The sequence below is a fragment of the Mus musculus genome, chromosome 15, assembly GCF_000001635.26.
Source record: "Mus musculus strain C57BL/6J chromosome 15, GRCm38.p6 C57BL/6J".
Taxonomy (NCBI): domain Eukaryota; kingdom Metazoa; phylum Chordata; class Mammalia; order Rodentia; family Muridae; genus Mus; species Mus musculus.
The window spans coordinates 99,118,856-99,132,450 of NC_000081.6; the positions used below are offsets into that span (position 1 = coordinate 99,118,856).

Sequence of the window (13,595 nt, forward strand, 5' to 3'; positions counted from 1 at the left end):
TTAATTGCTGAGCCACCTCTCCAGCCCTGAAACTATCTTTTAAGACTCCATTTGGACTGCCACCATAATGTTTGGAGGTAGAATAACAGACTGTAGAGATGTCTCACTTGGTAACACTCTTACCTTGTAAGCAAGAAGAGTTGAGTTTGATCCCTAGGCCATAGTGAAAAGCTGGGCGTTGTGGTCCACTTTGCGGTTCCACTGCTGGGGAGCTGGAGATCAATGGGTCTCTTGGGCTCACTGGCCAGTCAGCTTAGCGTACTTAGTGCATTCCAAGCCACTGAAAGACTGGCTTAGAGACAAAGTTTGGAGCTGAGATAAAAGGATGGACCATGTAGACACTACCATATCCGGGGATCCATCCCATAATCAGCTTCCAAATGCTGACACCATTGCATACACTAGCAAGATTATGCTGAAAGGACCCTGATATAGCTGTCTCTTGTCAGAGTATGCCTGGGCCTAGCAAGCATAGAAGTGGATGCTCACAGTCGGCTATTGGATGGATCACATGGCCCCCAATGAAGGAGCTAGAGAAAGTACCAAAGAAGCTAAAGGGATCTGCAACACTATAGGTGGAACAACATTATGAACTAACCAGTACCCCGGAGCTCTTGACTCTAGCTGCATATGCATCAAAAGATGGCCTAGTCGGCCATCACTGGAAAGAGAGGCCCATTGGACACGCAAACTTTATATGCCCCAGTACAGGGGAACGCCAGGGCCATAAAAGGGGAGTGGGTGGGTAGGGGAGAGGGGGTGGGTGGCTATGGGGGACTTTTGGTATAGCATTGCAAATGTAAATGAGCGAAATACCTAATAAAAAATGGAAAAAAAAAAAAAAAAAAAAGACTGGCTTAAAAAAACAAAGTTAGAGCTGGGCAGAGGTGGCGCATGTCTTTAATCCCAGCACTTGGGAGGTAGAGGCAGGAGGATTTCTGAGTCCAAGGCCAGCCTGGTCTACTGAGTGAGCTCCAGGACAGCCAGGGCTACACAGGGAAGCCCTGTCTTGAAAAACCAAACAAAAACAACAACAACAACAACAACAACAACAACAACAACAACAGCAAACCAAAGTTAGGTTGAGAAACGGCTCAGTAGTTAAGAGCACTGGCTGCTCTTCCAAAGGACCCAGGTTCAATTCCCAGCACCCACATGGCAGCTCACAATGTCTGTAACTCTAGTTCCAGGGATCATCTCCTGGCCTCCATGAACATCAGATACCAGAGAGGTGGGTGCCCAGACATACACATAGGCAAAAAACCCATACACACTAAAGAAGAAGAAGAAGAAGAAGAAGAAGAAGAAGAAGAAGAAGAAGAGGAGGAGGAGGAGGAGGAGGAGGAGGAGGAGGAGGAGGAGGAGGAGGAGGAGGAGGAGGAGGAGGAGGAGGAGGAGTGTGGGACATTGGGCTGTGCACAGACAGCCTGGTTTCCAGTTGAGGCTAGATGTTGAACTCCGGGACCCGGTGGTGATAATTCACCTACATGGGACAGAAGGAGTTCTCTCATGTCTCCTGGAACCCTGGCTTCTGTCGAAGTTACCGCCCCCACAGCCCCCACCACCCCCACAAGAGAAGCATGGCTAGTAGTCACATAGGCAATGTCCCAAGCTTCTGACCTTCAGGCTAGACTCCTCCCCAGTTACCTAGCAACAGAAAAGATAGCAGCATACTTTAAGAGGGGGCTGTTTGGCCCCTCCTTGCTCTCTCACTCCTCTTGCTCTCTTGCTCTTATTCCCCTTCCCTCCCCTCCCCTCCCCTCCCCTCTCCTCTCCTCTCCTCTCCCCTCCTCTCCTCTCCTCTCCCTCTCTCCCTCTCTTCCTCTCTTCCTCTCTCTCCCTCTTCTTCTCTAGCCTTTCTTCTCTCTCTCCCTTTCCCCTTTGTCTCCTCTTGGCCATGGCTGCTCTCTCTCTCTCTCTCTCTCTCTCTCTCTCTCTTTCCACCTTCTCTCTTTCCCTGCCTTTCTATAATAAAGCTCTAAAATCATAGATTGTCTCTGTTCATCAAGGTCTGCTGCACTTACTCTCGCCTGCATGGGAACCTCTCTCCCATTACCCGGGGCTACAGGGTATCACTCTAGGGCCCCCACGTCAGGGGCTGCCCCTTGTCCAACCCCCATCGAGTGGGGTCAGTGGTTTAGATGCCCACACGGGGCCGAGTGTAAAGCGTCCGCCAGCCCTCCCACATCCGCCTGCCCAGAGCACAGGAGGAACTCTGGCCGGCCACGGGCTATCCTCCCTCCCCCTTCTTCCCCAGCCCCCTTTTAGTTCCCACAGAGGAGGAAGAGGAGGAGGAGGTAGAAGAAGAGGTGAGGAGGAGGAAGAAGAAAAGGAGAAAGAAGAGGTGGTGATGGTGAAGGACATGGAGGAGGAGGAGGAGAAAGAGGAGGAGGAGGAAAGTGAATCCTCTGGCCTCTCTCCGTGTGCACCTGCATAGATGTTGAGTCACATACAAACGCAAGGGCACACTCACACACACACACACACACACACACACACACACACACACACACACACACACACACAGAGGTAGGCAGCACAGGCAAAGCAGAACCACAGGCTCGTAGCTCTTCTCTGCTCCTTTTGTGCCTGTTATGATTTGCAGCTTCAGTCGGCATCACTAGAAACTTAACGTTTTCTTTTTGCAGTGCCAGGGATCAAACTCAGGGCCTCACGCTTGCTAGGCAAGTGCTCTCACAGGACAATGTCCCCAGCCCTGTGTATTCCAGTCACGGCCTTCTCATGTAGCTCAGGCTGCTCAGGAGCTGCTGATCTTCCTGCTTTAGACTTGGCTACTGTTCTGCCACTGAGCTATAGCCTGAGACCTTGGATGTCAGCTTTATGTTTTGAGACAGGGTAACCTTGGTTGGACTGGAACTGACTGGCCTCAAACTCATAGAAATCCACCTGCCTCTGCCTCCTCCCAAGGGCTGGGATTAAAGGTGTGCGCTATTATACTTTGCTGGATGTTATTTTTTTTAATGATATATTTTTATTTTATGTGCATTGGTGTTTTGTCTGCATGTATGTCTGGGTGAGGGTGTTAGGAGCCCTAAAGCTAGAATTACAGATGGTTGTGAGCTACTATGTGGTTACTGGGAATTGAACTCAGGACCTCTGGAAGAGCAGTCAGTGCTCTTAACTGCTGAGCCATCTCTCCAGCCTCTAAAGGCCAGAGTTTTAAAAAGTAAATCTTGTGAGGAGACTTTTTCTGTTGTCACCCAAGGGACTGAGCACTCCACTCAACTACTCAGAATTTTACTATGAAGACATACTAAATACAGTATTATAGTGATTTGTGAGTGTGTGTGTGTGTGTGTGTGCAAGCGTGCGCACACATGTGGGAGTGCCACACATGAGGAGTCCTGAGGAAAACCTCAGATGTTGCTCTACCTTGTCTTTGCCTCTCAATTTTGGGGCTATAAGCGTGTTCTGTGTTCTGCTATTCCTGGCTTTTTATGTGGGTGCTGGGGATTTGAACCCAGGTCTTCATGCTTACAAAGCAAGTACTCTCTTACCTACTGAGCTATGGCCACAATCCCAGCAGAGTAGATTTAAGGAATGGGGACACTATGGCATGGAATGAACTTGTATTCGTGTTGCAACAATAACAGCTTCATGCGTTTCCTGAATGGCCTTAGATGGTGACGTCAGTGGACAAGGAACAGAAGAAGTCTTACTGATGAGGGCTTTAATATTCTGTTCCTACTCTATGAGGAAAGTGTAGGAAAATCACTCTTCTTTAGCCGGGCGTGGTGGCGCACGCCTTTAATCCCAGCACTCGGGAGGCAGAGGCAGGCAGATTTCTGAGTTTGAGGCCAGCCTGGTCTACAAAGTGAGCTCCAGGACAACCAGGGCTATACAGAGAAACCCTGTCTTGAAAAACCAAAAACCCCCAAAAAACAACAAAAAAAAAATCACTCTTCTTTGTGATCCCATGTTATTCTGCACTTCCCCAATTCAAGGTATTGCATCATTATGCTTTTTCAGCAGCACTGTCTCCCTTTAGAGCTGGCTCCTCTCATTAGGGGCGGTGCTGGGTTTGTTTTCAATGATGCCTGGATGATGACCACCATCTGCTGGGTTCTTACATCGGATCAGTGAGAGCAAAGAGAACAAATATTTGAATGGCTTGCTTCTATTTTATATTTGTATATAGTTTCATTAATCAGTTGATACTAGATTTAGTGTCTTAAGTAGGCAGATGATCTAGTCTCTCTCTCTCTCTTTCTCTCTTCTCCCCCCGCAACTCCCGTGTGTCTATAGGCCAAACTATTTAATTAATGAATTAACTTACTCATTCAAGACAGACAGGATCTCGGGCATGGTGGCGCATGCCTTTAATCCCAGCACTTGGGAGGCAGAAGCAGGCAGATTTTTGAGTTCGAGGCCAGCCTGGTCTACAAAGTGAGTTCCAGGACAGCCAGGGCTACACAGAGAAACCCTGTCTCGAAAAACCAAAAAAAAAAAAGACATGATCTCACTATGTAGCTTTGCAGGCCTGGAACTCACTATGTAGCTTAGGAAGTGGGCTCCAAGCCATGGAGATCCACCTGCTTCGTCATTGAGTGCTGGGATTCAGGGCGGAGCTGCTACATACACCTTGCTCATTTGTAGCTTTTTGAGACAAAAACTGGCCCTGAATGTGCAAAGTAAGCTGGCGGGCTGGTAGACCTCAGGAATTCTCCCAGCTCCATGCCCCAACAATCCCCCCAGGCTGAGATTGCAAGTGCAAGCTGGCACTCCTGGTTTGGGTTTTGTCTCAAATGGGGCTGCAGGGATTGACTAATCCTGGTCCTTGTGTGTGTGTGTGTGGCAGCAGTTCACTAACAGAACTATTTCCTCAGCTCTGCTATTTGCCCTTTCAATCTGTAAAACCACGTTTGGAGTGCATTGGGCGTGTACTAATTAAGGCTGTGTGCTTTGGAGTTCATTTTTATTTTTATTGTTTTGAATTATTTATGTGTATGAGTACACTGTAGCTATCTTCAGACACACCTCAAGAGGGCATCGGATCCCATTGCAGATGGTTGTGAGCCACCATGTGGTTGCTGGCAAGTGAACTTAGGACCTCTGGAAGAGCAGTCAGTGCTCTTAACCGCTGAGTCATCTCTCAGTGTCTATTTTAAAGTTAATTAATTTCAAGACAGGGTTTCTCTGTCTAGTCCTGGTTGTCCTGGAACTTGCTCTGTAGACCAGGCTGGCCTAGAACTCACAAGAGATCTGCCTGTCTCTGCCCCCGAAAGCTGGGACTACAACCATGCCCAGGTAAATTTATTTTTTTAAATTATTTGTATGTGTCTCTGTGTGTGTGTACAGGAGTGCGGGTGCCCACAGAAGCCAGGGCACTGGATGCCCCCAGAGCTAAAGTTACAGGTGGTTATCAGCAACCTGGTATGGGTGCTGGGAACTGAATTCAGCTCCTCTGGAAGAGCAGTGCATTTGCATGCAATCACCGTGTTATTTCTTCAGCCTGCACTTCCGGAGTTTGAGAGCCTTGCTCTATCTCAGGCTTGTTAGAGCTCACTATACAGTTTCAGGCTGGTCTGAAACTTGAGCCTCTTCTACTCGCAGCCTTTTGAGTATTGGAAATACAGATGTGCATCACCACAACTGGTTTGGCTCCAAATTCTTTAACTTTTATCTGTGCAAAGTTAAGAAACACAAAAAATTGGGCACCTGGTACTCACTATGGAGACCAGGCTGGATTTGAACTCATAGAGATCCACCCACCTCTTGAGTGCTGGGATTAGAATGTACTGTTACACCCAGTAACTTGCTTCTTTTTAAAAAAAACAGTGCTAGGGGCTGGAGAGATGGCTCAGCAGTTAAGAGCACTGACTGCTCTTCCAGAGGTTCTGAGTTCAAATCCCAACAACTACATGGTGGCGCACAACCATCCATAATGACATCTGATGCCCTCTTCTGGGGTGTCCTAGATAGCTACAGTGTACTTACATATAATAAATAAATAAATCTAAAAAAAAAAATTAAAAACTAAAAACAGTGTCTTGCTATGCATCCCAGGATGGGTTCGAACTCACAATCCTTCTGCCTCAGGCTCCTGAGTGCTGCAGTTATAGTGTGTGCTGCTGTACACGGCCCAATACCTTTTATTCTTATATAAAGAACGGTGCCCAGGGGAGGGCAGTTATGAACTTGATCCCCAGAATCCACAGGGTGGCTCACAACCATTCAGAACTTCAGGTCTTGATCTGTTGTCCTCCTTTGAATTCTGCTGGCACCAGGTATATGGTATACATACACGCAGGCAAGACACACAAGTTCAATCAATCAAAAAATATTAACATTACATGAAAAAAGAACTGCGCCTAGCATGTTTAAGGTTGGGGGTGGGTGGGGAGGGGCAGCAGTGCTCTTCCAGCACGGTATAAGCCTCGGATTTCCTAGTGATCAGGAGGCTGAGGCAGGAAGTTCCAGAGTTGGAGGCCAGCAGAGAGCTACATGGCCAGATCTTGTCACAATAAACAAAAATAAAAACAGTGCACAGCAAAAAGAACAAGGATCCGATGAAGACATCTGACTTGGCAGACACATACTGTCCCATGGTCAATTATATGATCTAAGACTGGAGTGATAAAACATATGGATATACTGTGCTCTGCCTGTAGCACACATCTATAAGCACGCACTTGAGGTGGTTCTGACTATTCAAAGCCCCTTTGCTTGGCTTCAAAGGAAGTGAGAAGTAGATGGTGATGAATATTTTCAGTGATGATTTAGTCGAAAACTCAGCCTCTACCAGGCGTATCCAACCTTTTGATATTGTGACATGATTGTCTTCCACAAAGTTCACTATTTAGATTTTAAAAATAACCGCCAAAACAGGTCTCATATTTAAGTTCCTTGGCTTGAATGTGGTTGGACATGCCCTTCCTAACCTCTCTCTCCTGATCAGAACCGGTAAGACACTAACTCAAAAGATACATCAATACTAGCGATGATCTGGCTCTGGAGAGGCTGGAGATTTCGAGCCCTGATTACGAAGTTAGGTATTTAACAGAAAGATTCGACAACAGCCCTTCCTAATCACAGCCACGTAGAGGGATGCAGGAAGTGTGAGGTCGTTCGCTCGCACATCCTCTCTCCAGAACCTCTCCCATCAGGCTGGGTGGCCAGGTGGCTCTGAAATAACCTTTAGGAGCAGAAGGTAGGTCCGGAGGCGGGCAAAGTTAAAGGGAGTGAGCGGCTGAATTGTTCCCTGCTAGAGAGGGCGGACGTGCCTGCAGACCTGGAGCGAAAGGCTCTAGGATCCCATTGGGAATCTTCGGCCACCTCCGGTGAGTTTCGGCTCTTTCCGTCAGTTCCCGCTCGGCTCGTCACTTAGGGGCACGCTGGCGCCCACTCCTAGCCCGGCCGCTTTAGGTCGCCTTTCCCGCACGCGGACGCGAGTACGCGCCCTGCTCGTCTCGCCGCCGTTCCTTCCCGTTTGGCCCCTGACCCGCTCCTTCAACCCCTCAGTGAATTAATTCCCCGTCTCCCGCAACTCAGGCGCGCGAACCCCGCGCGAAGGGAGAGCGCCTGAGAGGAGCGGTAACCCGGCCGCGCGCCCCGGTCCCCTCGGCTCCGGTCTCCCGCGTGCGGCGCATCGGGGTCGCGCCGGCGCGAGCGCGCGCCCTGCGCTCCGGCTGGCGGGGGGCGCATGCACGAGTACGAGCGCGCGCGCACGCGCGGGCTCCGAGGCGGGGCGAGAGGGGCGAGCGGCGGCGCGAGTGCGGGCGGACGAGGGTCGCTGTGGATCCGCGGGCACTCCGGCCCCAGCCGCGCCTGCGAGGCTCTGCCGGCCGCCCGGCGGACGAGGGACGCGGGGAAGGCGGCGGTGGGGGCGGGGCGGCTCGGCGTCGGGCCTCGGGCGAGCTGGGGGAGGAGCGCGGCAGCGACGGCGGCGGCTCCCGAGGACGAGGGCGAGGAGGAGGCGGAGGCTCTTCTTTCCTCATCCCAGACCCGGGAGCGTCCGGAACGCAGAGCCCGGAACTGGGGGGACGCGGCGGCTGCAGGGAGCCCGGGCTAGGTAAGGCTGGGGGTGTTGGGTGAAGTGGGTGGCGGGGGCGAGAGGGGCCGGAGGTGGAGGGAGGGCTCGAGGAAGGGGAAAGAGGGAAGGGGCAGTTGTTGGGGGTTGGGGTACCGAGAGGAGGGGGACCGGGAGCCCTTTGGTTCCCGCAGTGTGGAGAGGGCCGCGGGTTTCTGGGGTTAAAGGGGCGAGCGAAGCACACGGGTCCGAGTTGGGGAGTTTCCAGAGGATAGGCCGGAGAAACAATGGAGTGAGGGGGACTCTGGCGAGAGCGTGTGTGCGGTCCTAGATTTCAGAAACTACGTGCGGGATCGGAAAGAATGAAATAATGGGTCGATTGAAATGTGAAGTACGGCGAGATGGGCATGTGTAAAGTCTTCTGCATTGTGTCAGGACGCAAGTGCCATCATGGGACTTAAAGGGTAGAAGGACAATTTCGGAATTTGAGAGGAAACCGGACTAGAAAAGGCAAAGAGAGGCAAAGAAATACGAGTTTGGTTTTGAATTAAACCAGAGCCTAGGATAGAGGTGCACTAGAGGGTCTTCGTCTCCTAATTCATCCAAGATGATTCTATTTTTTTTTTTTTTTAGGGAGTGGGTTAGTCTTGGCCCCTTGCTAAGGCATGCAAGCCCTTCTCCCAGTAATTTTATTATTATTATTTATAGTTCATTTTGTTGTAAGGCAAAACTGTAATATTTATTCTCGATCAGCTCAGCAGACTACTGTATATAATTTCTCCGTATTTATTGAAGCAAGAGAGAACACACTGCCGGCAGTACTCTACCATGAGCGAGGTCAGCGATACTGCGGAGTTGAAGATGTTTGGTTTGAAAAGTAATGAATAACTGTGATTTTTTTTTTCTTTTTAAATTTAAGTTGTCTGTCCTTTGTTGGAATTTTTGTTTCCCATTGAGAAATGTTCCGGCTTGAAAAAAAAATGTTCATAAACCTTCTAATTCTGGTTTTGTGCTTGGGGGAAGAGAGTTTCGGTTTTTTGTTTTTAGAAATTGTTCAGGGATGCTGATTCCTAGTGGTCAAACTGCCTCCACATTCTCGTATTTTTGAGTTAAGGTGGTTTGGGAGTCCTGTGAATAAGTATTTCAGGGTTATGGACTTTGCATTCCACCCCCCCCCCCAGACTCCCCCCTTGGGGGTGGTCTTAGTCTTTATCAGTAACCTAGGCTGGCTTGTGACCTATTGTGTAACCCCAGTTAGCCTTTGAAGTAAAGTTCTTTTGCCTCAGACTCCCAGCTGCTGGGATTACAGCTGTGAGGCTGGGCCTGTATCTTCTTTATACTTTAATTTCCAGGCCAAATTTGATACAGCACTGACTGGAAGATCACTGATTCTGAAGCTATTATTATCATTATGCATTCATAGATGTGTGCGTTAAGCTTTTCATTGGTGAGACGTGAAGTTTTGCTGACTCATCTAAACTAAAATTTCTGGGCAGTCATCCGTTTATAGTTTTCAGCTGTGTTTCTGATAGCGGGCAGCATTAGGCCACCTTCTAAATATCAAAAAAAATCATGACCTAAAATGTACCTTTAAAAATTCTTACTTATAGCCTGATGGTGGCCATGCATGCTTTTAATCCCAGCACTCAGGAGGCAGAAGCAGGCAGATCTCTGTGAGTTCGAGGCCAGCCTGGTTTACAAAATGAATTCCAGGACAGCCAGGGCCGTGCACAGAAATCATATCTTGGAAAACAAAAAAATAAAAATAAATGAAAAAAACCTTAAAAATTAGAAAAAAAATTCTTCTTATTTTAAATGAGGTGTGTGTCAGTGTTTTTGTGCATTCTAGTGCAGTGTCCCCAGAGGCTAGAAGAGGGGTTGGGATTCCCTGGAACTGGAGATGAGTCTCCTGAGGTGGTTACTGGGACTCGAACTCTGATCCTCTGCAAGAGCAGTACACACACTTAACCCCTAGAACCATTTGTCAGGTCTCTTCTAGAATCGCTATCACTCTGTAACCCAAGCTGGCCTGTGATTCTTAATTCTCTCTCAGTCTCCAGAGTTGTGGGGTTACAGGCACATGAGGCAGCCATGCCTGGATAAATGGTTCTTTCCTTCTACAAGGGTCAAGTGAGAAGCCAGAGGTACCGGTGCAGGAGTGTAATCTCAGCCCTTGGGAAGTTAAAGGCCTGAGGGTCAGAGGCTCAAGGGCCTCCACCTTTGCGTACGTAGTTTGAGATCATCCTGGACTTGCAGTATAGGAGGCCCCGTCTCACCCCTCACCTCCAGGTCAAAGCCAGGAGAGAGTAGTGTCACTGGTGAAGTGTGGCTCCTGACCTTGTAAAAGTGCTAGGTGAAGTGCTAAGATTGCTCTTTCATGTATAATCTCATTAGTCATCACATTTAATATAATTCTCTTTATAAATTTAGAGATTAAAAAAAAAAAAAAAGCCAGGCAGCCGTGGCCCACCTCTCTAATCCCAGCACCTGGGAGGCAGAGGCTGGCAGATCTCTGAGTTTGAGGCTAGCCTGGGCTACAGAGTGATTTTTATGATAGCCAGGGCTACACAGAGAAATCTTGTTTAGAAAAACTAAAAACAACAAGAACAATAACAAAATCAATAAATTTAGAGATGAAATATAGTTTGCTACGGTCACAGAATGAGTGAGTAAGGAAGCAGGATCCAGACCTGTCTCTGTTTGCACGGCTTCTTTAATTTTTCAGTCCTCCCGCTCCCACCTCCTGCGGGCCAGGATTATAGGGGATTACAGACACACGCAGCTGCAGCCGTGCCCCATTCAGGAGGCATGGAACCTAGGGCTTCGTGCACTCTGTCAACTGACTGAGACACGTGCGTGCCCCTCTTCTCTTGTGTTCTCTTTTTTCTTCTGAGGCATTCTCACTGTAGCCCTGGCTGACTGGGAGCTCTGTTGGAGGCTGGCCTCAACCTCAACAGAGAGCCATCCACCTCTGACTCCTGCTGCCGCCACCGCCACCGCCGAGCATCCAGGTGCTCGGGTCCTCTCTTGTTCTGATACAGGTTTCCCAGGTTTCATCTATAGCTCAGGCTTTCCTCCCACCTCAGCCCCCCAACTGTTGGTGTTGCAGGAATGAACTGGCCTACTCACCCTTTTCAAAACAGATTGTGTGCTTGCGTGCGTGCGTGCGTGCGCGCGTGTGTGTCTGTCTGTCTGTCTGTGTGTCTGTCCCTGTGTCCCTGTCTGTGTGCAGTGTGTATGCTGAAGCTGGAGTTGCAGGCAGCCATGAGCTTCCTGATGCGGGAACCAAACTCCTCTGGCTCCTAAGTGCTAAGCCGTGCTGCTGTAAAGCAGTATGAACCGGTTGAAACTTGAGTCTGTTATGACAACTTCTTGCCTCCCCCCTCCCATCCTCTGTCCTCCTGTCATCCAGCCGGGTCTCTCCTTAGTCTTTTTGCTTTGCCTTCCAGATGTTGCGATTACAGGCACGTGCACATCTGTCTTGACAACAAACTGCTTTTGCTTGGGTTGGTTTGTAGAGTAATTCCGTCTGTCCTGTGGTGTTAAAGGCTCCTTGGGTTCTGAAGGTAGCAGTGCTAAACCATCTCACTGAGCTTCGTCCTGTGACCACGCTTTTCCTGTTCAGCCTGGTTGAAGACGCGCGCGTGTGGTACTCACACTGAGAGGAGTCAAGGCAGCCAGTTGCAGAGCCCGAGCCAATTAACTTGGGAAAACAATTGAAAACTGCTCGGTGCTCAAGGGCTCTCCAAGCACCTGTTGATCCCACAGTTGATACTGATATTATATCTAAATATAGACAGGAAACCCAGAATGGATAGAACAGAGAAGCAGCTGGGGCCTGAGGGAGGGGCTGTAGGTTACCAAAACACCAGCATGGTCCTTAGAGGCTGCTCAGGCTACAGATGCTACTGGATAACAGAAGGGGAGGGAGGAGGGGGGGGGCTTTTTCTTTTGTTGAGGTTGTGTGTTCCAGGTGCTGAACAGTCAACTTTCTAGGTACTTTTTTTTTTTAATCACTACCTGTGACTTCCCACCATAGAGCCAGGGTATTGAAGCTGGGGGTGGCAGAGCTACCGTCCTTCTGGAGCCCATTACTTCTCTCTCAGAAGTACAACCGCTTAGACCAGTCTCACTGCCTTCGCAGGAGGCGGGTAGGAGAGGCTCGCATTTGTTTTGTCTCAGGGAAGGAGGAGCTCCTTCATCATTCGACCACCAGACCCGCAGAGCAGGGCTCAGCTTCCTTATTCCCCCCCCCCCCCCCCGCCCCCAGCATTCGTGCAGCGTTAGGAGGATGCCCGACCCGTCCCTTTGTATTGAGGGCCTGATTCTGGGCTCTAGTCGGCAAGGTTTCTTTCTTGGTTGTTTGATTTATTTATTTATTCATTCATTTATTAATTACTGTGGTAAAATATAAGTCCAGCTCAGGCAGGTCTACACAGGGAGACTCCGTCTCAAATAAACAAAGAAGCAAATAAAACACAGACTTTTACTAAACCAGAATCGGGTTAGAGGACATTTGACCATTTTAAGTGTACAGACCACATTTAAGTGTACAGACCACGGCATTAGATACTCTCATGGCTGGACACCATCACTAATATGAACTTTTTTCTTCCAAAATGAAGACGGTCACTGTGCACTAAACAGCAACTCCTCATTTTCCGTCTGTGCCAAGCCTCTGTCAATCATGATTCTGCTGTTTCCCTCCTGTCCCAGTGAGTGGAGGTATTCTGTGCATTTTTGTAGATAATGGGGTTCTCTGTGTGTGTGTGTGTGTGTGTGCGCGCGCGCGAGTGTGTGTGTGTACATGCCTGTGTGCACGGGGGATTGAATTTAGGGCCATATGCACTAAGCCATTGAATTCCTGGATTCAAATAGGACTCTTGCCTCATCCTCTGAGTAGCTGAGCCCAGGTGCTCACCAGAGCATCCTGTAACCCTGTTGATTTGTTTCTCCATCCTCAGTGGGCATCTAGGTTGCCTGATGCCTTTGGGCTATTATGAATAATACCCAGAGTCCGTCCTTTCAGTTGTCAGTGATACTGCTGGATCAAGCAAGGTGTTGTGGCTTGTGCCTGCAATCGAAAACTCCAGGGACGGAATCATGAGGCCTGCCTCTAGTTTAAGGGCAGCCTGGGCTATAGCACTAGACTGTCTTACAAAATACAACTATAACAGTGAAGAATTACTCACGACCTAGCAACGCTTTTTTTTTTTTTTTTTTTCCTTTGAGATCAGGTTGTCCTGAAGCCCAGACAGGCCTCAGTCTTAAGTACACCTTAGATGATGTCAAATTCCCGATCCTCCCATCTGTCTCTACTAAGCAGGTGCTGGGATGCAAGCATGTGACACTACACCCGACTTGTTTGCTTTTGAGGCACATACACTCTCTCTCTGTAGCCCAAAGTAGAATGGAATTTAATATGTAGTCCAGGTTGGCTTTGTGTTTGTTTGGTTTGGTTTGAAACAGGGTCTCTGTGGAGCCCTGGCTGGCCTGGAACTCAGTATGTAGACCAGGCTGGCCTCGAACTCAGAGATCCGCCTGCCTGGGATTAAAGGGGTGCGTCCCCATGTCAGCCTTTCAGGTTGGCCTTAAACTAAAGGCC

The 13,595-nt window shown here is 49.1% G+C and overlaps 1 protein-coding gene across 3 annotated transcripts in view; it reads left to right on the plus strand.

Annotated features, from left to right (window-relative positions):
• Window positions 1–7,070: 7,070 nt before the first annotated feature.
• Spats2 (spermatogenesis associated, serine-rich 2) overlaps window positions 7,071–13,595 on the plus strand; it is an 87,290-nt gene continuing 80,765 nt past the window's right edge. The window contains exon 1 of one of the 3 annotated variants that reach the window (XM_011245737.1): window positions 7,071–7,301. The gene's annotated coding sequence lies outside the window, so the exon portion shown is untranslated. Of the gene's footprint in view, window positions 7,302–7,680; window positions 8,033–13,595 lie in introns of those variants that run through there. The other 2 variants (XM_006521450.4, NM_139140.1) reach the window with 2 other exon arrangements.